This window comes from Peromyscus leucopus, chromosome 5, assembly GCF_004664715.2.
Source record: "Peromyscus leucopus breed LL Stock chromosome 5, UCI_PerLeu_2.1, whole genome shotgun sequence".
NCBI classification, from domain to species: Eukaryota; Metazoa; Chordata; class Mammalia; order Rodentia; family Cricetidae; genus Peromyscus; species Peromyscus leucopus.
In genome coordinates this window covers 122,682,919-122,704,293 of record NC_051067.1, presented here as the reverse complement: position 1 = coordinate 122,704,293, position 21,375 = coordinate 122,682,919, and the positions used below count along the sequence as shown (strand labels likewise).

General features: G+C 49.8%; 1 protein-coding gene across 2 annotated transcripts in view; it reads right to left on the bottom strand.

Moving 5' to 3' along the window:
- Nucleotides 1-18,981, bottom strand: part of Kiaa0513 (KIAA0513 ortholog) — a 50,763-nt gene extending 31,782 nt beyond the window's left edge. For both annotated transcript variants that reach the window (XM_037206306.1, XM_037206307.1), the window contains exon 1: nucleotides 18,884-18,981. The gene's annotated coding sequence lies outside the window, so the exon portion shown is untranslated. The remainder of the gene's footprint in view (nucleotides 1-18,883) is intronic.
- Nucleotides 18,982-21,375: the final 2,394 nt, after the last annotated feature.

The window sequence follows — 21,375 nt, the reverse complement described above, 5'->3', positions numbered from 1 at the left end:
AATACATGAACAGTGTGTGTCTTATGTTATGGAAAAAAGAGCTGGCCATCCCCAGATGGAGATAGGTTCCCACGGGATATGAAAGTGTGCCTTTCCTGAAATCCCACTGGAGGTCACGATGGGAACAAATAATGGTTCATTCTCTTCAGGTCCAGTGCTGTCTGCTGGCTCAGGAGAGGGTCAAGCACAAAGCTGTGCATGTGTAGAGGACATGTGTCCCGTGGGAGGAGAGATCAAGCTACTGTCCCGGAGGCAGGAAGCCCTGGCAGGCTGCCTGAAGTCCTCTGCAGAAAGGCCACTAATGTCCATCTCCGCCTACTCAGGACACCTGTCATCTCGGTCAAAGCTGCCCACACAGCTCTCCAGGGACAAAGGCAGAGATGCTGCCAGTATTCAGAAGCAACCTCAGGAGGGTACGTGAGCACTTCTGAACCTACATCAGCACCCTACCCCTTCAGGGCTGACTTCCTCTCCTACCTTCCCTCTCTCTCTGGCTGAACCCCTAGCTAGCTGGAAACCTGCTCCTCCACATGCAGAAATCTCAAGCTGACAGTGTTCTCTATGGGTGCCTTCTGCAGGTCACTGGTATCTTCTGACCCCCTCATGTCATCACACCCGCCTGTTCAGTCTATCCTAGGGCAATAACCTAAGCATACAGCAAAGTCGTGCACTGAAAACATTATGTAAATTTTGTTACATTAATTCTGGCACTTCGTTGAAATACGAGAGCGATGACGACAGAGGGGCATCAGGGGAAATGTTTATGTTAAATGAAAATGAAACTAAACTAAAAAGGGGAGCAGTAAGATGATCACAGCCCTTGGGAAACCTGGCTGCCTTTGTAGGTTGCTGTAGGGATCGATGTATGTAGGGATGATGATGTAGTGGGCGATGAAGGAGGCCTGTCCAAGAGCTAGAAGCACTCAGCAGCTTGCTAATACTAGGTGTTTGCAGGGAGTTCAGCATGAAAATCCACAGTGAGGAGAACCCTGACAGCCATGGTCAACATGCAGGTGGGTATTCACTGATGGGGACTGAACACAGTCCTTCGGAGGGTATTTTAATCCATCAAGAATCATTCTTGCAATAAAAACTTCTTTTTTGAGATAGAATTTCATTTAGCCCAGGATAGACTTAAACTCACTATGCAGCCCAGGATGACTTTGAACTTTTGATCTTACCGTCTCCAGCTCTGGAATGTTCTGGTTATAGTTATATCCCATCATCCCCAGTTTATGTGGTACTGGGAGCTGAACCCAGGGTTTTGAACGTACTAGGCAAGCACTCTACCAGCTGAGCTACATTTCCAGCCCTTGGTTTTTGGTTGTTTCTTGGTTGTCTGTTTTTGTTTCAAGGTAAGATTTCACGTTTTTTGGTCAAGGTGGGCCTACAACTCAGTAGGTAGCTCAGGCTGGCCTCAAACTGACCATCCTCTTGTCCCACAGAGAATATAAGTGTGTATCATCACACCCAACTTTAGCTTTGCTTTTTGAGAGAAAAAAAGAAGACAAAGAAGGGATAATGAGAGAGTACCACCATGCATAAACACTGAGAACTTTTATTGTTGCTGAAACAGGATCTCACTCTGCAGCCTAGATTGGCCTGGAAACCACCTGCTTCATCTTCTGGAGTGCTGGCCTATGGGTATGCTCCACTATGGCTGGCTAGATACTAATTTCTTTATGGAGCTAGACTGTTCTCCACTGCAGGAGGCACCCACACGGTGACCATCTGGATGCAAACACCCGACACCTTGGACTCAAAACTCCACTCTCAGAAGTCTTTCCTCACATCTCCACCTAAGATTGTCTAATACAGGCTGCCTGTGGCTGATCTGAGATACTTCATGCTTTGGAATATGTGCATCTTCCACATGTGCCTTATCCGCATAGCCCAAAAGTAATTATATACAGTATTTTTGTGTGTCTGTGTTTGACTGGAACACTCTAATGAGGTTGGCTATGGCACCATGTTGATGCTGAGGGTTTCTGACTTTGAAGAGCTGGGAATTTTAAACTTTCAGATACAGATCCTCAGCCTGTGCTCCAGGTAGAGAGGCAGCTCCTCTGGTGTCACTCACTAGCTTAGCCCAGGAGGCTGCTCACTCTGTGAAGACAAAACTCAGCTGTCTCAGCAAAGGCGCTGCAGAGAGCCCCCGAGCAGCAGCAGCAGCACTGTACTTATCCTTGCCCAATCATCCACCCTTTTCCTCTTTCCCCACACAAACCACATGGTTCCTGGCCAGACATGCAGTAACTTCCTCTTTTCTTTATTCAATCCAGGTTCTCAGTTTCATGCCTTGCAGGCTGGGTCTTCTAGGCTCCCTGTGCTTCTGAGTAAGTGCCTGGTCACCTACCTCACCCCAACTGTGGCTCTGATGCCTGCAGAAAATGTAGACTGATGCCTCTGAAAATCTAATTCTGGCTGATAAGTGACAGAAGAGATCAATAGGTGGTGTACCACCAGAGTGGCAGGAGACAGTCCTTTCTGCTCCTGCTGTTCCCAGCCTGGACTAAATAGAGCCCAATACCTGGACTCAGCATGGGGGAGGGGTGCTGACCATCCAGTCCTGGCTTAGGGGAATGGAATAAGGTGGCTTGCTTTCCAGATGATGAGCCAAATCCTCCAGCTTTCACTGCTGCCTTGTCTCTGTTCTCCGCTTTCCAGTGGCCCCATCCCCAGACCATTCCTTGGCTGCAGGTGACCTGTGTACAGGTACCTCAGCCCCAAGGGAGGAACAACCCCTTTCAGTCAGAAAGGTGTGAATGGGTGGAAACCCCACTGTGTTTCCTCTCTGTCTTCTTGGACAAGGAAGTAAGCACAAAGACAGGAAAAGCCTGGTAAGCCCTGGGGCTGAAGGACAGCAGAGGGGAGGTCCTGCCGAGGAAAACACAGAAGCCTCCCTTTATCTACGGTGTCCTTGTTGTCCTCAGTCAACTGCAGTCCGAAAACATTAAACAGACATTTTCAGAAATAAAATTTCTGTTTGAAATTATGTGTTGTTCTGAATAGTGTGATAGGACCTCCTGATATTCTGTTCCATCCTGCCTAAGAGGTCTGGCATGTCCACATTCTATACACTACCCATTCCATCTCACTTGTTATCTATGTTGGTTATCAGTTCCACTGTGTTAGTACCCAGTGCTTGTGGTTCCACAGCCTTTATTTTCTTCAATAATGGCCCCAAAGTAAAAGAGCTACATGCTGGTCATCATAGTGTGCCATGTAACTGCTCATCACATTGCTGTTGTTAGTCTCTTGCTGTGCCTAACTGGTAAATTAAACCTTATCATGAGTTTGGTACCACTAGGGTTTCAGGCAGCTATGGGAACCACTGTATGGAAAGATTATGGCAAGGGAAGGTCAGAACAGCTGGGCAAAGTCATGGGAAATAGCCAAAACCAAAACCTGCAGAGGCTAATGCCTGCTAAAGCCAAGATACCAACACTCTCTGAGGGACTTAAACACGACTCAGAATCTTGACATGCGGAACATCCAGAGTTAATCCAAAATTACTCAGCATAGAAAGGACCAGGAAAGTCCTCATGAGAGAGATGAATGCTCAGATCACCTGTGAGGGCACTGCTACTGAAATCAGCTGACAGAGGTTTCAGAATGGCTATTATTAAAAATACTCTGAGAAGCAAAGCTGGGTGGTCCTGACACGGAATGGAAAAAAACTTAAAGTCTCAGGGGAGAAGAAGATAGGGGAAATCAAACAGAAATGGTGGAATGGAAAATTAGAAACTCACTGGAGAGGATCAGAACGGTATGGCAGAGCAGAGTCAGCAAAAGGTCAGCAAGCATCTGATCCCAGAACAGAGAAAAGACGAGGAAATGAGCTGAGCCTGCAGACAAGGGACAGCAGCAAAGGGTCCAATATGTGTGTGCTGGAAAGACAGACAGCACACAACAGAGAAGCAAGCCAAAACCAACCAAAATTCCCAAAACTATGGCTGACAAAGGACAAAGACCATAGATCCAAGAAGCTGACTAATTCTAGAGAATCCATCTCACACCCTCTCACACTCACATCCAAACACACAACATACATGCATCACACACATATAATCCAACAGTCAAAGAGGACATCTCAAAGAGCAGGAAAGCACAGCTAACCAGATGGAAGTATCTATCGTACAGCAGCAGACGCTGTTAGCACTCAGGAGGCACAGACAGGGAGACCAGAAGCTCAAGGTCATCCTCAGCCAAACGTGCTAAGTTTGAGGACATGAGACCCTGTTTCCAAAAATCCAAAGAGAGTAAAGGAAACACTCCTGGGATGTAGCTGAACAGTCTTTAGAGAAAGCCATTTCTCTCTCACCACATCTGGGCTCAGGCCATCTAGTCACTCACCACTCTGGATGGAGGCCAGCCCTGGGCATCAGGTTGCTGTGTCCTCCGTCAGGCTTCTACTCTGCAGAATTATATTCTCTCTCTCTCTCTCTCTCTCTCTCTCTCTCTCTCTCTCTCTCTCTCTTTCTCTCTCTCTCTCTCTCTCTCTCTCTCTCTGTGTGTGTGTGTGTGTGTGCGCGCGCGCGCGCGCACGCGCGTATGTGCGCACACACCATGCTTCTCTCTAAGTGCATTATATGTGTACAGATGCCTGTGGAGGCCAGAAGACAGCATCAGATACCTTGGAACTGGAGTTACAGGTGGGTGTGAGCCATTCAACATGGATGCTGGGAACTGAGCCTCAGTCTTCTGCAAGAGCAATAAGTGCTCTTAACTGCTGAGCCATCTCTACAGCCACAACAACTAATACTTCATCTCTCCTATTTTGTTAACGGTTTGCTTACCTGAGAAGCACGATGGAGGCACCACCCACAGAGCAAAGCATCTGCACACATCACTGGGAATCCCTCTGCATGGGAGGCTTGGGTACCTTGCAGTGCTAAACACAGGGACTGCAGAGCCCAGCAAGCTCACTCCCAGGTGCGCACTGTTCTGGGGGGAGTAACATATTCGCAGATCTGCTCAGCAATGCTCACGCTAAGAACTAGAGACAAGGTTCCATCAGCCATCATACTCTCACTCTAGACTACAGGCATGAATGCCTTGGTGAGCCTCAGCAGGGTGAAGGGAGCCTCCTTGACAGTTCACCTGATTCCATCTGTGAGACATTTTCCAAAAGACAGAGAAATGTCCTTGCCTGGTAGAGATGGGGAGGGACATCATCAAAGGAAGTTTGAGATGATAGAAACTGTTTCCTAATTGAATTCAGGAGTGACTGAATGAATCTATGCATTTTAAAATACATTCTAAAGTTGTCTACTTTTCTGCATGATAATATAAGGAAGAGGAACAGATGTAGCCGAATGCCCAAGACACAGCTCAGGTTGAACAGTTCCCCTTTCTTGATCAGTCCCTTTCCATTCCAGAGGGAGAACGGCTGGAGTATAGCTCAGTCTAGGGCACTTACCCAGTATCACAAAATAAACTTAGAAAAAGAAAAAAAGAAGAGAAAGAGGGGGCTTTAGAGACCCCAGACTCAGCAGCTGGCTGCAGCCTCTCACTACATGCCCAGGATTTCCCCAGTTTTCCACTGTCCTGAGAGACCTCAGCTACAGCCCTCTCTGACAGGCAGCTCTGAACCTGGTCCTTTGAGAATATGAGTCACCTCAGGCTCCGTCATCAGCAGGCCCCAAAGGACAAAGATGTTCCCACCTACAGTCTCACTTGCTCATGACAACGATGAAGCTCCGTGAGGGCCTGGAAGCTGGAGAGGGGCTGGAGATGAGGAAGGTCGATTCCAAGTTCCCTGCCAGGTGGAGTGGAGGCTGGGTGGGGAGGGAAGGGAGGAGAGCTGGGGCTTCCCACGCCAGACTCCTCCTCTTCTTCCACCAGGCAGGAGAAATACATCCCTGCTCAAAACCCACACTAGGTCAGGCAGGCTTGGTGTTTTAACTAAACAGGGCAGGCAGCTTCAGAGAGGGTGGCTGCATGTGAAAGGCACCACTGTATAGCAAGACCAACAACCAAGTGAGAGGATGATGGGCAAAACTCATAGGGACACAAGGTCCCACCAGGCTTCTTTGGGAAGCTCCAGTGACCCAGGCTAACAAGGAAAACACCTCCCTCATCTGACAGGCCAAATGCATCATTGCCAGGGCCATAACCAGCTCGATTCTGAGACGCCACACTGCACACTACCACTGTCACACCCTTGCTGGGCACTCTTCAGGATATACCCATGCTGGGCTTCTTCAGCATCAGCCATGAGTCCAGGGCAGCACAGGAAGTTCACACCAGGTAGGGGGTGAGGGACAGGAAGCCGTGCCAGGAGCCCCCAGGACTCTTGTGTCACAGAAAACCAGATGAGTTCCAGCACCAGATTGCTGACAGGATGAGCAGGAAACTGCCCTTAAGATTAGTGTTACCGTCTGGGGTGGGAAAGCAGATGCTTCTAGAACTGCTGGGACAACATGAGCCTCAGTCCTTGCCAGGAGCAACAATGCGTGCTGCAGGCTTCCTTCAGGGGCCCCTGGGTGGAGCTCCATTTCCAGGCAGCTCCCTGAACACCATGGCCCACCCTGGTTGACATGGAGGTCACCTTGACTTTCTGCATTGTGCCAGGCATCCACCCCCCTCTTCCTTCCCTATAAACCAACACCACTCACCCAGAATCTTCACCACTGACTGCCCAAGAATCAGAGCCACAGATAAGCAACATAAAACACTTGCCTCTGCCTCACCTAGCAAGGAAACAAGCAGGAGAGTGTTTGTGCCTGTCTGCCTCATTTCACCCATTCAAATACTTCCATGGGAGTGGGGCAGAGCAACCCAAAGAAAAGAGCAAGAGTGGCCAGGCAAGTCACCAGAGCCGGACCCTCAGCTTTTGGAGGAGGTGCCTCTGTGGCAGAGAAGAGCTGCACTAACACAACCCTCTCCACACTGAGACTGGGTCCTGAGCAGCAGCAGGCCAGGCTCAGCAAGGCTCAGGAACAGAGGCTTGAGTCTGACAGACCACACCTGGTCTTCCTGTCCCCACAACCTCACTTAACACATGCTTTTCCTGGAGTGATTCACCTCAGTTTGAGGCCTCTTGCTGAAGAATGTTCCATTTAGGACAACTCCCTAAAACGCCACACCAGATCCTTCAGACAACTTGATACAAGAGATTAAATAAGCTTCACAGGTCAGAATCCCCCAAATACACTGCAGGGGAGTGCCGTCTGTCCACATGCCTCTGATCAGATCAGACTGCTCAGTCTTTCCAGTGCCAGAAAGAAGGACACACACAGGGTGGAGTAGGGTACCAGAGTCACATAACAGAGAAAGAAAGACACAATCTGAGACAGAAATGGAGAGGGTAATACTGAGGCAAAGAGGTGAACACAGATAACCACAGAGAGCGAGTGAATGAGAGAGAGTTGGACACACAGAAACAGAGACAGCAAGCAGGCACCTTACTGCGTGCCAACACTCAAGTGTTCGTAATGTCTCAGCCTCCTTAGTAGCTGAAACTACAGCTGTGTACCAGCACTTTGTTTCCCTTATTAAACATTTCAAAGATTTTGTGTCACTCCTTATAGAAGCTTTGTACACTTATAGCTCTCTGAATTTTTCTCTTGATAAAACTACATTTGAAGCTGGGTGGTGGTGGTGGTGGTGGTGGTGGTGGTGGTGGTGGTGGTGGTGCACACCTTTAATTCCAGAACTCAGGAGGCAGCAGCAGGTGGATCTCTGTGAGTTCAAGGCCAGCCTGGTCTACAGAGCGAGTTCCAGGACAGTCAAGGCTGTTACACAGTAAAAAAAACGCTATCTTGAAAAACAAACAAACACAACAGCAGCAACAACAAAATTTTGCATTTGAATGGAAGAATGGATTTTCAGGTGTCTTGAAGGGGACTCTGCTGCATCCTCTCTAGGGCCCCGTGTGACATAGGAACTCCTCTGCATGCTATGTAAACCTATCACCATTTGCCCCAGAGTCAAAGCCATCCAAATCCAGCGCTGCTTGCACTCCAGGCGGGGCAGCCCAGCTGGGCTTTTCCAGCAGTGGCAAGGGTTTCTTGGTCATTAAAAATAATGGCAACTTACACTATGCTGTCACAACCCACCAGGCAATGAGCCACATGGACCAAGTCCACTGTTACTTCAGTCCGTGGGTGCAGAGGCCTTAAGGCTTAGAAAGCTTACATAGCTGTCTGGGGCCAAAGAGCTACCGCATAAGTCCAGATAGAGTCGGCAGAGTCTGACTCCACAGCCTTGCTATGCTGGATTGTGGACACCACTACAGCTAGAATGGAATTTGTGTTCCTCCAAGGGTCTATCCCATTACAGGTTTGATCCAGAGGCTGGCAATATGGCAGGGGCTAGAAATGGTCTAGAGGCAGACACAATGAGAGGTCCTTAGGTCACCGGGTGACCTAAGGACCATCCTGTCCTGCTCAGTCTAGAGCTGCAACCACTCTCTTTTCACAGGCTCTGCCATGCATTGTTCCTCTCACTGGAGGCCGAACCAACCATGTGGCCCAGCCTTAGGCTTGAACCTCCAAACCTGTGAGCTAAACAACCTTTCTCCTCACCCAGCTGTCTCTGGTACTGTGCTTCAGTAATGAAAGCTGATCAACATAGATAAGGACCCTTCAAACAGCCACAGTGCTGGGGTGGGCCGGCAGCCCCTGGCTATGGGACATTAACAGAGGGACTGTTCCTGCTCTGGACTGGCTGCCAACCCTGCTTAGTACAGAGCAGTCAGAGATTCCACGGCTGCTGTCTTGATGCCGCTTCTCCTTGCTTCCCACAGAAGGCACAAATGGGAAGATACAGCAGGGTGCTGCTACTCCACAGAGTTCAGGTAATTTGTTTGACAACCACTGATCAGGTCCTTGCTGCCCCCACGGGTGTGAAGATACATGGGAAATGGCCTTCCCATCCCAATCACAAGCTAGAGACATACCAAAAGTATCTTAGCATCCTGACAAATGCCACAATTCTGGATGTAGATGCTAATGGCAGCACTGAAGTGGAAGCTTGATTCTGCCCAGGGAAATCTTAAGAGCCTCATTTTCCTGGTGCTGGGGAGATGGCTCAGTGGGTAAAGCAGAGAGACTCAGTTCAAAGCAAGAGGACCCCAGAACTCCTGGAAAGTCATGAGAAGTAGTGTCCATTTATAACCCATGTTCCTACAGCAAGATGAGAGGTGGAGACAGAAGAATCCTTGGAAGTTAACCGGGCATGTACATTGGCTAACAACAACCCTGTCTCATATAAAGTGGAAGGTGAAGATTGATACCTAAGACTGATCCTCCTACCTCCACATGGGCATCATGGCGCTGTACTCACAAATCAACATGGACACACACGCGTGCACGGGGAGAGAGGGGGGAGAGAGGAAGAGAGAGAGAGAGAGAGAGAGAGAGAGAGAGAGAGAGAGAGAGAGAGAGAGAGAGAGAGAGAGAGAATACATTTCTGTGCCAAATCTGGGAAGAACCTGAGCATACCAGACACCAAAAGATATTTAAGACCACAAAGCAGATGGTGTAAAACAGCAAGATTAAGGATAGAGGTGGACTGACGTCCCCCACATAGCTAATGCAGACTTACTCAGACTTGGATGGAAAACTGGGAGGGATAAACAATACTGGAAGCTTAGCACAGTTTACATTTGGATGCAATTCCCCCAAACTATACAATTCAAACGTATATAATTGACCACTGTATTAGCCATAATAAAATCAGCTCCAAACTCTCTCCTAGGTGCTCATATACATCAAGAGCTAAAATCAGCTCCCAAGTCTCTCATGGATACTCACAGACAAGAGCTAAACCCCCTCAGTCCTCTCAGCCTTCTCTTACTTTGTAATATAAACACGTGTCCTTCAGAAACATGGGGGTGCAGAATTTGCAGGTGCCACTAGCTGGTGAATGAGGAAGAAGGGTTCTGCCACCCCAACACTCATGGCATCTAAACAGTGCAAGGACGATTCTGTGTGTACAGATGTAGTCCCTCTGCTGCCTATGGTAGAAATCTGTTTACAAGCGACCTTCTCTTCTCTCAGCTCAACTGCTCTCACTGGAGGTTGTTCTCATTCGCTCTGTCCTCTGAGGGAAAGAAACATGAGGTTGAGAGACGACAGCCTGGGATGAAAGGGAATGAGAAGGTGGGGTCTGCATGGAGTTACCAAGTTCCTAGATAAGGACCCTTCCGATGATATCACCAGAGGTGATGGAGCAGGCATCATGGATTACAGCAGAACAGGGCATCTCTCCACAGCATGGTGGACCTTCAGCCTGTCATTCTCCTTGATCATAGCTAGGCTTCTCACTGCAGTATGGAGAGCCTTCAGAAGACTGGCCTCTCTAGTAGGAACTTCCCTGCCTAGGGTAGGGCGCTTAGTGCCAGAGTGACACTACTAATGTCTCAAAGTACTGTCCCTAGGCAGGTTTTCCTGATCTACATTAGCCCTAAGCAACAGAAACTCCAAAGAATCTCAACCCTTTGAGTTGCTTCATGTTGAACTCTTCCCTAGTTTTGTTGTTCCCCCAAAACCCCACCAGTGGGGTAATCAGGATGGTCTTTGATACAACAGTAATACAAAATGGGTAGTACTTCTTGGTGTCAAGGAAGCCTGGGCATTAAGCTGCCCTGCTAGGAAAGGCATCAAAGGTGCTGACTACTGAGCTGCCTCTACATGCTTAGTGGAGGCTTTGTGAGCTTGGCCACGTGCCCACTGAGCTACTGAGCAGAGTTCACTGTGCGTTCACAGTGGGACACACTTAGTCTGGAGAGGGTAAGACAAACAAGGAGCTTCGGCTTCAGTCAGAGGCACTGAAGAAGAAGCAGAAGCAGCAGAAACCATAGCACCGTTGTTAGTGCTGTGAATGAAACACAAACAGAAACAGATCAGAGGTGAACTGCCCAGTGGCAATGGCCACATGTGTTGGTCCAAACTGACATGTTAGGGCCATCAGATTTCAAACTTCATTCAAGAAAAAAAAGAGTTTAAAGTCTCTCAGTAATAATTATCATGAGGTGGGAGTGGTGGTGTTCCTTGCAATTCTAGCACTCAAGAGGCTGAAGCAGGACAATGAGTTCTAGGCCAACTTGAACTACATAGTGAGACCCTATCTAAACACAAAAACAAACAAACACTCTAAATTGTGGGGCTGGAGAGATGGTTCAGCCATTAAGAGCACTGGCTGTACTTCCAGAGGACTCAAGTTTGATTTCTAGCACCCATATGGAGGCTCACAACTGCCTGTAATTCCAGCCTCAAGGGATCATCAGATCCTTTCTGGTGTCCAGGGGCACCAGACCCACATGTGGTGCATGGACACACATACACCAATACACATAAAAATAAGTAAACCTTTTAAAAACTATATCATGTGGAAATAATGTTTTGGTTATACCAGCTACATAAAAATCATTGAATTCGGGTTGGGGATTTAGCTCAGTGGTAAAGCGCACGTGGCTCACCTTGAATTTCTACTGAATAGCGCTGAGTGAGAAAAATGGCTGGGCAGGAAGACTCCACCTTGAGAAGGCAGGGAATCTGACCATGTAGCCAACAGTGAGGCAAAGGCCTGGGTCAGCAACTGGGGCTGGGAGGGCTCTAGGCTAATCCTGGAGGCTAGGCTAAAGATCCGGGCTTACATCCCAGGAGCAATCAGCTAGGACTGATTAACACTCTGGTCATGGAGCAGACTGCATACTGGTAGAACAAAATTAGGACTACCAAGAAGAGGCACTGACCCCAGACCTGCAGCCTTGGGCCCTCGGTGCTGGGAGAACCAGGGTTATAGGCAGGCACCATCATGGCCAGCTGTAAGCATGCTCTGGATCCCAGAGTAGAAGCAGCATTAGGCTGGGTTATTAGCTGGCTTTCCATTTCCTTTGGACCACCCCAAACTAAAATACCAGGGGAGGACATCTCAGATTTGGCGCTGTGTGGATTTTATTTAAGTCTTTTCTCCATTCCTAATATTTACAGTTTTCCAGGGTGGGGCTCTTGTTCTTCCAGGGCCTTCATCCCATTCTCTGGAAGCCCTGCTCTGCACCCCAGTTTTAGTTTACTCCTCTCAGTTCAAGCATGTTGGCTCAACATCAGCCACTGGTGCCTATCTACTTTGGTATTTTCCATCTGCACTGCATCTGTTCTTTCCAGTGTCCCATTTCCCCCAAGCTCAGTGGCTACTTTGCAGCTGTGACTCATCTGCTCTGAATCATGCCTGCCTAGGATGCAAAGGCCAGGGAAATGTCTCTGGCACACCTTGCTGGGTAGGAGCCCCTGCCTGTGGTCTGCACACCGCACAATGCCCTGAACAGGGGTAGTAACTAAGAGAAAAACACCCCTAGCCCCAGTCTTTGCTAGATATTTTCCTGCCCTGCAATGGGTCGTGACCACCCATATCTGGTTCTAGAGACAGGAAAAAGCTTCTGGAAGGAGCCCACATAGCCAAGATCCACAGTGGCTTTTACTCCTACAATCCTCCCTCCACAATACAGTAGGCGGCTTCATGTGCATTGTCTTAGTATCCCTTTCTTTTTTCCAAAGCTGGCGATTCTCACAGGCACCACCATAGTCTGTCTGTCTATCTGTGTCCCCCCCACCCCTACCCCGTGTGTACTCTACTAGGATCCTGGGACAGAAAGAGGACATTCATAGACAAACTCATGCAATTCAAACAAGATCTGAGCCAGGCTAGTGCCACATGCCTGTGATCCCAACACTGGGAGGCTAGGCAGGAGGACTGTGGGTTCAGACCAGCCAGAGCTACATCGATGTTATTCCCCCAAATTAAAGTCCACAGCTGAGTCAACAAGAATGCTGAGGGAACCATCACTCACTTGACCACCTACAGCAGAGGCATATCTGCAAGATGGCAGGTTGGGGCTGGAAAACAGAGGGACAGAAAACATCACACTTTCTTGGGACAGAATAATGGCTGAATGGGAGCAAAGACTGGTCCATGCTCCAATAGGGTTACGCTAGAAGTGACACTTGTCACAAAGAGCCACCTACTGCCCAGTGCCCAGAATAGGCAGGACTCTGGTGAGGGTGCAAGCGGTAAGCTCCTTGGTGGGGGATGGTACCAAGAGTGACTGCTATCACTAGCGACTTGCTTTTTTGGGGGCGATGGAAAGGGTCTAAAATTAGACTCTGACGATGGTCTTACCACTCAGTAGAGTTACTAAAAACAACTGAATCGTGAAATGGGTAAATTCTATAATGTGTAAAATGTACTTTTACATGCTCTTAAAGAAAGGAGGAAACAGAAAAGCAAAAGGGGAAGGAGGAGGCTGTTTAAGGTCTATGCAGAGAGAGGGTGAGGGGAGGCAGAAGACACACGAGGACTGAGCTCTTGGGTCTGAAGCCGAGAGCTGAGCATCTCCACAGAAGGAATCGGGCAGTAAGTTGGCAGCCAAGCTTGGAGAGGCCAGGGCTTTCAAACCATCTGCAGTCTTATACCTTCAGCACTTCCGCATCCCCAAAGTGTTAGAAGTGCTGAGGCCAGGTAAGAGAGTGAGTGAGGTGGGCGAAGACCCCCCTGGCCAGGTTACAAAGCTGTTGAGATAGTGCTCTTGGTGGGGAGGGGACCTATAAGGCCTAGAGACTCAATGCCAAGGCTGGCAGGGCAACAGGAACGCCCAGGCACAGAGGGCAGAGGGTCAGTGTTGTCTCCAGCACCTGGCAGAGGCACACGAACAGGGGATCTCACAGGTGACTTGGGCTCATCCCGGGGCAGCAGCAGAGGAGACAAGATAAGGAGCCAGCTCCAGAGCCAGGGAGCCTGGATTTGCAAATTCCTTGGCTCCTCTATGCCTAGTTTCTCAACCGTAAATTGGGATATTACCCGTGGCTACCTCAGACTGCTTTTGTGGGGACTGAGGTGACAACCCGATAAAGCTGGGCACACTGCTTGTCATGATGGTGTATACTCAATAATCAGCACCAGCTAGCATAAGGCTCTGGACAATTTCACATTCTTGGAACATAAGATCAGCTGACCTTGCCCGCAGAGTCCCTTGTCCTCACCCCTGTCAGCACTAGCCTAGCTAATGAGGTTGGAGGAATAGGACACTGAAATCAACCACCCTTCCAGAGAAGCACTTTTCTCACATTTGTCTCAAATGTGCTACCACCAAGTCATTTCTTCTAGCACATTCCTTCCCAATATAGAACTCCTGGCAGGGGTATTGCCATCATCTCTGAACACATGGGAACAAGCCAGTCCACTGGGCACAGAAGGGGCAGGAGGAAAGAAGGCTGAAAGGAGAGGTAACAACAGCCCTGTGGTGTCTGGGAAGGAAAACAAAAAGAGCATCAGGTCTCTGGAAGGAGCCCCGAGAGGCTGGCAGTACTGGTGCCTTGAGAAGGTGGGAGAGGACATGAGAGTGACCGAAGCGATTTATTTCATTAACATCTTTTGATATCATCTGAATTTGGTACTAGCCACATGGATTGCCTAATCAAAAAATACTAGCAACCTAGACAATGAGACACAGATTTGGGATGCCAGTACTTAGAAGGCTGATGGAGGATTGTGAGCTATAGGCTAAACTGGGCTACACAGCAAGAACCCATCTCAAAGCAAAATAAAACAGAAGGAGGATTTAGAGAGGCAGGAAGGGAAGAATAACGTTCTGTCCCCACAGATCTCCAACCATCCTGACAGGAGCTCCTGGAAAGCTCATGCACAGTCAAGCAAGGGTCAAGGTCAGAGACTGCATGCCCCAACAAGCTCATCGGCTGTCCTTAGGAACCATTCAGGGAGGGCACAGCTTCCCTGATGTCAGCACCTCTTCCACACAGAGGTGTGAATGAAGTCCACAGTGAACAGAACAGGGATAGGATATCTTCTTTCTTACTGCTAGACACTGACAAGCTATTTCTACTCCATTGGGCAGAACCCAGCAAAAAGCCCATGAAGAAATTCCTGTCCTAGGACCTGTATGAAGCACATCACACATCCTTCCTCTGAAGGTTGGGAGGATCATGGACACTTCCCAAGAAAGCATCTAAATCACTGTCATGGTCCCAAAACATCACCAAACACCTTCCACCAATTTTCCCCTTTAAAATGTCACCACATTTGGGGGCTGGTCGTTTGGTTTTTTAGTTTATTTGCTTGTTAGTGTTTTGAAATAGGGTCTTACTCTATAGCTATGACTGAATTCAAACTTACTAGGAAACTGGCCTTAAACTGGCTGCAATCCTCCTGTCTCTGCCTCCCAAGTGCTAGGATTACAAGTGAGTGCCCTACACCCAACTAAAGGTCACTAGATCTTGTAGTCGGAAGACGTTAAATTGAATTATGCTCCCCCAAAAGTCAACTGAAGTTCTAACCCCAGAATCTCTCAGCATGAACTTATTTGGAAAAGGGTAGTCATAGATGGTTGAGTGACTGGTTGAGACCACAATGGGATACCATGGACCCTAAATTCAGTCCAACTGGTGCCCCTACAAGAGAAGATCCAGAGACAAGAGAAGACAACCATGTGACCACAGAGGCAGAGGCTGGTGTGCTTTATCTATAAGGCAAGGATACCTGGGCTCACCAGCAACCACTGGAAGCAGAAAGACAGACACATGGACATCTCCCTCTGAGTCCCTGAAAAGGAAGCAGCCCTGCTCATTCCTCAACTTTGGAATTCTGATCTACAAACCTCTGGAAGAATACACTTACCTTTTTGAGACACTCAGTTTGTGGCACTTTGTTACAGCTAGTTGCTCTAGGACACTGACACTTGGCTTCCCTTCCCATTCACCCATGCCTGAATTCTTCTGCCTAGTGGTCAGCTGCCAGCCAGCTGCTATCTCCAGTAAGAGAAAACCAATTCAGTGCCCACCTTAGTAGCACAACTTCCCATCTTGCAAGGCTCTGACTGGAATAAACAGTCTCACAGTAAATATGTGTTGAACACTTACTACAAGCCAGTTATTGTGTCTGGGCCTGTTGATACAAGCAGCAGACAATGAAAAGATAATAAAAATATTCTCCAAGAAACAAGGTCATTTCTAAGAGAGACAAAGACTAGTACAACACACTGAAGGGAGTGGGCTGGGGACCAGGAGTAATGGGAAGATCATTTGGACTATTAGGGAAGATCTCATTTAACATGTGATACGGGAGTGGTGACCTGAATGACAGGGAGGTGGCTACAGGGAAATCTGGAAGGAGGAACAACCAGTGGACAGGCCCTGTGGCACAGCGAACTGGGCATGCTTAGGGAGGGACCTCCGCAGTACCTGGGTAGCTGCTGACACTGGAGAAACAGGTGAGATCAGTCAGCACCTGTGTCACTACCTGGCAGCCAAGGGAAGTCATCCTGAGAGACCATGGCATTCTTCAAACTGAAGCCTTTCTAACCGGACTGTTTGTCCTTTGCTTCTTGGGACCTTCCCAATAACAGTTCTGAATGTTCTGTAATTCCGGCCATCAAGATGTTCCTGGCTTACCAGCTCTAATTCCTGCACCTCAGTGAGTACTCTCGATGGCTTCCTGTGACCTTCATGAAGAGAACACAGTCTCCGAGGCATGCAGTGAATACATGTGCCCACCACTGCCTTGGCTTTCAATCTGGCCTGAAGCACTGACCTGCAGAGGCAGACACAAGGCAAACCCCTGCAGTCCTGTGGTGCTGCCGGGATTTAGAGAATGGGATAAAAGGCTTGTTCTTCCCTAACAAGAACAGCTGTGTATGCTAAAAATAGAAAAGATGCCACGAAACCTCAAACAATGCCATGTACAAAATCTAGGTGAAACCAGCAGAGCTACCAGCAGCTCTGTGGATTTTACAATGTTTCTCTTCTAGGTGGGTGATGAGGAAAACTCACTGGGGCAGGTCTCCCCAGAACATCCATGCTGTCTTGCATCATAACTGAGGACACCTGGCCTGTTTGGAAACACTAGGCACTTGAGCAAAGATGCTCAGCAATGCACTTCCTACTGGCTTTCTCAAAGCCTAGAAACAAATCTGAGTTGCCACAGAGGGTGTGTAGGGAGAGGTAACAGGATGGTGAGCTGGCTGGCCAGCCGGGCTGACTGTCAGTGAGGCAAGGAAGGCAGAGAGGGATGCTCCACTCAGCACCCACCAAGCCAAGCAGGAGGCATAATTTACTCAGATGCATCTCATTTCCCCTTGCTGATGGGTTGCTATATTCAACACTTGTAGCAACAAAGTTATTGTGGCACTTTCTTTGCCTCCAAGAGTTAAGTGGCCCTGGACAAGTGAGTCTTGGTTTCCTCATCAGGAGGAATGCCATCTGCCACTCCCAAATTAATGAGGATGAACTAAGAGCTCCTATTGAAAGTACTTTGTAAGCTCCCAAAGCAAGAGGACACAGTGGCAGTGGAAGCCACCCTGCTACTGCTGTTCCTTCCTGAAGTGGGCTGTCATTCAGCTTTTGATTTCTCTTTTTAGACTGGGTCTTGTTATACAGCCCAGGCTGGTCTGGAACTCATGATATTCCTGCCTCAGCTTCTGGAGTGCTAATAGTACAAGCCTATGCCACTGTACCTGGCTTTTGATATTTCATTTCTTTTTTTAGGAGTTGTTTTTATTATTTAATTTTATGTATTGTGAGTGAGTGTGGGTGCTTGAGGAGGCGAGAAGAGTGTCAGCGCCTGTGGAGACAAGGTTACAGGTGCTGTGAGTCACCTAAGGTGGGTGCTGGGAACTGAACTCTGGTCCTCTGCAGAAGCAGTACACGCATATGCTCTTAACTTTGAGCCATCTCTCCAGCCCCTTGACATTTCTTTTAACCTGATTGTTTTCCTTTTGTGAAAGGAATGCAGAGAAGGGAGAGAAGGAAAGGAAGCCAGGTATTCACATGACTTGCCCACTCCATAGCTCCCCTGGGGAGGGGGCTGTCCTAAAAGTAACCATTTGGGGTTACTATGAAACAACTTACCTTTGGAGAAACAGTTGCCATGAAGATAAAACTGCAGTTAGCATCTGTAGAGATAACCTCACTTCAAATTCTTTAAGACTTATGATATGCTCGTCACATTGCTTATACGTGTGACAGTCTCAGAAAAATAGGAATCCACTCCACATGAACTGATACAGACCATCCAAAAGCCAGCCATTGCAAGGAACTTGTGGAATGCAACAGAGACTGCGATAGCCCACCACCACCAACCAGTGTTTGAGAGGAAAAGAAAATCTCAGATGTCAACTTTTTCCATGGAGCCCATCTAAACAGCTTATCTGCCATTTTGGTCCTCAAAGGCCTAAATATCCCCATTTCTGACCACAGTGTGGGAAAGAGGGGAGGGACGTGGCTCACAAAACGCTGGCACCTCTCTGCTCCTGTCCTGAGGTTCGTGCTATGTGTCTGCCCTGCTTTCAGGCTTAGGGAGGCGGCAGAGTGGGATGAATCAGAACTCAGCATCGGGTTACAGGCTGGATCCCAGCCTGGGGAGGGCAGCCCGGCTTGACAGCTGCCAGCTCACCTCTACCTCTGACTCACCACCCGGACAGCTCCACGTCGGGGACCCAGCCCGTGCCAGCGCACCTGTGCCGGCAGAGCCGCGCTCCCGCTCACTCCGTAGGTCGCACCCGGTGGGTGCAGCACTTGACCGCCCAGCCTCCTTCCTCCACCCCCTGTCACCTTCCCACGGCTCAACCCGCAACTCGGGGGAGCGCAGACCCGGGCCAGACTGGGTCGGATCTTCCCAAATCCTGCAAGCTGCTCCGGTGCCCGAGCCTTCCCTGGCGGCCCCGCGCAGACCGCAGACCGGCTCGCGGCCCTCGGCGGGCCCGGCACTGAGGCTGGCAGAGTGACAGCCCTGCCCGCCGCACCGACCGTCCAGCCGACCCGCCCACGCCGCCAGCGACCCCTCCTCACGCTTCCTCACCGGTCCCCGCGCAGCCACGCCGCCCAGCCCCTCGCGAGCGCAGCCCCGCAGCCCAAGGCCCTCTCACCCCGGCGGCCCGCGGGACACGGCAGGGGACGGACGCCGTCGGGTCCGCAGCTGCCGCGAGTGCGCCGCGCGCGACGAGCCTTGCCCGGTCCTTCTGAGGCGTGGCGGAGCGAGCTGTCAGTCAGTGGGGCTCTCCCCGCCCCTTTGGCACCACGTGACGCGCGAGCAGCCGGGTCCTTCGGAGGTGTGGCGGAGAGCGCTGTCAGTCAGCCGGGAGCGCCCCGCCCCACCCCGCCCCCTACCCTGCGTGACGCGGGAGCTGCGGGGTTCTCCAGAGCCCTGGAGTGAGCCGGGCGCCCCGCCTCTGGAGCCCCACGTGACACGCCGGCAGTCGGGGCCTTCCGAGGCACTACGAGCGAGCTGTCACTTGGCGGGGAGCGCCCCGCCTCTCTCGGCTCTTGTGCGCAGGCGCAGGAGCGCCCCTGCGCCGCGTGACAGCCGCGCGGGTTCGCTTCGGAACAGAGTTCCTGCAGAGGGATGACCAGGGCGCGGCTTTTTTTTTTTTTTTTTTTTTTTTTGCACGCAAGAGTGGTTTAGGAGAGGGAAAAGCTCCTCAAGGAGCGAGGCCCGTGGGGTCAGGTTCAGGTCACTTCCTGACCCTGTCGGAGGTAGCAGAGTCCCCGCGAAGATCCCGTGGACCGACACGCCTTTGAAGGCGCGGGTGGCAAGCTGAATCCCATTTGTCTTCCGAAAGGCATGTCTTAAGAGACCGGTAGATTTGGCTCTTTTCAAAAACACAGCGTCCAGCCGTACAGCTTCTCCCACATCTCTTCGATAGAGAAACACAAAGAGCCTGGGGGTGGAGCTCAGTGGCGGGTCACTGGCCCAGCGTGGCCAAGGTCCTGGCTCGCGTGCCTAGAGCCGGGAAGAAAAAGAAAATCAAGGCCGCTCTACCCGGATTTTCTGCAGTCGTGAATGTTAGGCAGGGGGACTGGAAGTTAGGCAGCCACTCAGGAAGATGATGTAGGTAGTGTGGTAACCAAGCACCTGCCCTTTGCTGCTAACAGATGCGAACATCTGTCCCACTAAGACTTCTCGGGAAAGTTTAAGAAATGGTGAGGAAATGGCTAGGAGCTGCTGTTTCTGGAGAGTTTGGGACCTTCCAGGTGCACGTGGCCACCCCAGGAGAAGCTAGACCTCTGGGTGTGAGAGCTTAGTGCCAGAGGGGAGGGGAGGTTGTAGCCTTCATCCTTGTGAGATAGATGCTAGAGATAGGTGCTCAGAAAACTTGCAGGGTGGAAGAGGATGCTGCTGGGCTTGAAGGAACCCTCCCCTGCTTCAGTGAAGGAAGCTGGCACTAGGCACCAACTCCTGCCACCTTGACCTCACCTGGACAACTGTTGGAGAGAACTGAAACAATATGGTCATACTCCATACTGAGAGACATCATTTCTTCTCAAGAGATTCAGCAGCACCCTGCCCTGCCTGCTAACAGGCTTCTGACCCCCTCAGGAAGTTGGACAGAAGCAGATGACATGACATTTTGAAATGAGGAAGAATGTTCTGCAAGCCACAGACCAGTGAACTTGGTATCAACTTGGGAAGCATTCAGGGCAGATGACTCAGAAAATATTTGTGACCCCCTCTGAAAATGACACACTGAGATGTGATAGGCAAGGGGCAGGAGATGGAGAATGAAAGAGCCCGAGGCTGTGTCTGGGTAGCTGTGTTCTCTGGTGGTCAGGATGTTCCTTTGCAGGTAAACATCCTCGAATCTGCAAATAGGTTGTCCATTTTATGGGAGACTAAGGTACCATAAATCTTTCCCAGTGCCGCACATGGCACTAACAAAAGGTCCACATCTTCAAAAGACCTTTGCTTCATCATGCTATCATTTAGGTTGTGTTACACTTCCTGTGGGCTTTTCAAGAGGATCATGGGAATATCCTAAAAGGGAGATTGGCCCAATCATGATTTGTGAGGAGAAAAGAGTCATCCACCATACTTCATAAGTGATCATAAAATCATCCAGACAGTGGTGGTGCCCGCCTTTAATCCCAGGCGGATGCCTGTGAGTTAGAGACCAGCCTGGTCTACAGAGCTAGTTCTAGTGCAGTCAAGGCTACACAAAGAAACCCTGTAGGGCTGGTTGTCAGTGCTTTACCCTGAGGCACCGCCCCTAGTGAGGCAGCAGGTAACTGCTAGGTACCTGCCCCCCCCAGGGGGCGTGCCCCAGACTGAGACCCCTTAAGACCTGGGAGGAGTAACTTGCTTGCCCCTTCTTCGATACCTTGTGGTCTTGGATGCTGGTGCTGCGGATCAAGGCAGAGCTCCCCTGAGAACCGCATTGGACTGCACCCACCCCTCCTGGATTCCAAGACCAACTCAATTATTCTTGTTGTGAGTTAAACCCTGAAGGTCAAATAAATTCCTCTGACCTTCGAATACACTCCGTGAAATTATCCCATCATCTGGCCCCCCTTTTCCCATTAAAACCCTGTCTCGAAAAACAACAACGAATAATGATAATGATAATAATAACAATCATAAAAA